Source organism: Olea europaea, unplaced genomic scaffold (assembly GCF_002742605.1).
Source record: "Olea europaea var. sylvestris unplaced genomic scaffold, O_europaea_v1 scaffold3170, whole genome shotgun sequence".
NCBI lineage: Eukaryota > Viridiplantae > Streptophyta > Magnoliopsida > Lamiales > Oleaceae > Olea > Olea europaea.
In genome coordinates, this window is record NW_019250509.1 from 19,554 (window position 1) to 22,465 (window position 2,912).

Sequence of the window (2,912 nt, forward strand, 5' to 3'; positions counted from 1 at the left end):
TAAAAATAAATCCAAATCACTTATTCACCGGATTTCCATGGGCTCGTTGCATCACTCTCCATCTTCTCCTCCATCCATGCCTGAGGTAGAATTCATTCAATCTGTAGAGATGGGGTTAAACTCGTGAGTTGAAAAACTCAATAGGTGTCATAGGTGCATTCGTGATTAAGCTATACATTTCAAAACATTAACTTTATAACTTTTCATACATGCTGTATCCGGAGGCACCATTTGATCTGAAGGGGTATGCCGTACCCGAGGGCACCATTTGACATACGAACATTTCTTCAATATAGAGGGGTATGCCGTACCAGAGTACCATTTGACATACAGCCATTAACATAGAAGGCTATGCCGTACCAGAGTACCATTTGACACACAAACATTAACATGAATCAAAACTAATAACTTAACACGATTAAATACATTGCACCTCTATCTACCTTGATTGATGCTTTTGAAAATTTGAGAACTTGGATTGAAAACTTTGATGAAACTTGGGCGTTGAAAGAAATGCACTCCTTGGATGTTTGAAAACCGTTGAGAATTGATGCTTGAAAACACTTCTTAAACTTCTAGGAAAAATAGTTTTCCTCCCTCTCTTTTTCTCTCTTGGAAACTCTTTCTTTAGTATGTAAAAGCTCTTGCTTTTGGTGTGAGACAAAAATGAGTGAAATGAGGTCTCTATTTATAGGTAAATATCCCATAACTTAAAGCAAATGAAGGGTCAAATTTCATTTAAGAGAGAAAACATGGGTGTTATTTAAGTTTGAGGTTAAATGCTTCAATTTAGTGGGGTTTTTATTGTCAAAAACGTGGGTGGCCCTTTGAGAAAATAATTGATGAAAATAAATATTTAAATTCTAGAGAAAAACGAGAATTTTCATTTCAAGCAGTTTCGATCGACCGGTTGTAGTCAGGTTGACACTGCATAGCTTTCAGTGTTTCTATCATAACTTCTTCTCCTGATATCTGATTGAGGTAATTCAAAGTGCGTTGGAAAGCTAACTCAAAGAGCTGCAACTTCTATTTAGATATCATTTTCCAAATCCAATGTTTCCTATGTCGAAAATGGGTCTCAAATGAGACTAAAAATCTGAAGTATACTTTAGTTATCCAATATTCATGTCTTAGTGCCTCTAAGGTGTCAAGAATTATTTGGGATTCTACACGTGGGATCAAAAATTGTGTCATGCAGATGTTGCTCACAATCATGCAGTTAATCGAAGTACATGCTTTAGTCCATTTCAGGTGGTATATGGCCTTATTCCTTATAGTCCTCTTGATCTAGTTCCAGTTTCTACCGCTATTAAAATGAATGGTAAAGTGGAGGATTTCATTCAACAGTCGCAACAAGTTCATTCACAAACTTATGATCATTTGCAAGTTGCTATTACTAAGTATAAGCATGATGTAGTTCTTAAACGTCGCCATGTCAAGTTTTAGGTTGGTGACTTTGTTTGGGCGGTGTTGACAAAGGATCATATTCCTGCTCATGAATATACCAAGCTTGCTGCAAAGAAGATTGGTCCATTGGAGATCATTGAGAAGATTAATCCCAATGCATACCATTGAAGTTACCTAGTCACATTTGTACATCCAATGTTTTTAGTGTCAAGCATCTGGTGTGAAGACGTACGCCCAATTTTAGCCAAATTCCTTCGTTTAAGTGTTTTTTTTTCTATTTTTGATAAATTTTGTTTTGGTTATAACTCTTTCTATTTAACTCGGATTTCACTTTCATTTGTTGGAGGATAACCCTTAAGATTAGAGGTTTTAATTTTAGTCATTATCTCAATTTTTTCAATTTTTGAAAAAAATAGTCTTTATTATTTTTTTTATTTTCCGAAGTTTCTTAGGGTTTTTCCTATATAAGGTATTGCAAGCCCTTTGTGGCCGCATTGTTTTGACAGAAATAAAATTTTCGTGAGTTTTTTTTGTATCTTGTAAGATTTATTCATATTTCCCTGTAATCTTCTGCTACGTCATTTAATTTTATTATTTGATTGCTTGATCACAAATTCAATATATAGTTGCTTGTTGTAGTTCTAAGAGGCTCACTATTTAGAACACTGCTTGATTAACATATATGCAATAAATGTGAGTAATATTTATCACACACGCAATATTTTAGATAATCGTGAAATCAAATGTATTCTATTCTGTCATATTTGGACTAGGAATATATTCAGCTCGTGACTAGAATAGATTTAATTTGTCTTGAAAAAGGCACTTAAATACAAGAGATTTATCAGTTGTCAAGAATGTTTGAACGAAAGTAGTTACGAAATTCAAAATTGAAATAGATCATAATATGAGGATTCGAAGTCCAATAAACTCATTACATATAAATACAAAGCCGAATTTTAAAAGCTTTCGTAGATTAACTTAGAATAACTACAAATCATATATTTCTTTGTTTGCTTACTTTGAATCTGATTTGAAACTAGTACACTTGGTTGAATTTTATTTCTCATGGGACGACACTCGCAATTCATCACATATTACTTACGGGATTTCGCCGAGAAAGTTTTTGATGCCATTATTAGGGAATAATTTATTTAATTTGAGTTTATTATTTAGTTTTGTTTTCTAGATTTCAAGTTTTTATTTGATTTAGGCTATTTAGTGAGCGAACTAAGTCTCTTGTTTTGCTCTTTTTCAAGAAATCATAGTTTATGCAAAATTCTAATGAGATAGAGCTTCTTCCAATAGGTCCCGAAATTGCGAGAACGAAAAAGTTGAGAGAAATGGTAAAAAATCTACATCCGAGTTCGGTTCAAAATCCATTACCACTAGATCAATCAATTCATCTAGATCAACTGAGATTATTTGCAAATGATGGAGAAGCTTTAGTAAGGGATTATATAAATAGCATCCCAGTACCTATGCAACCACCTATCATATATCTA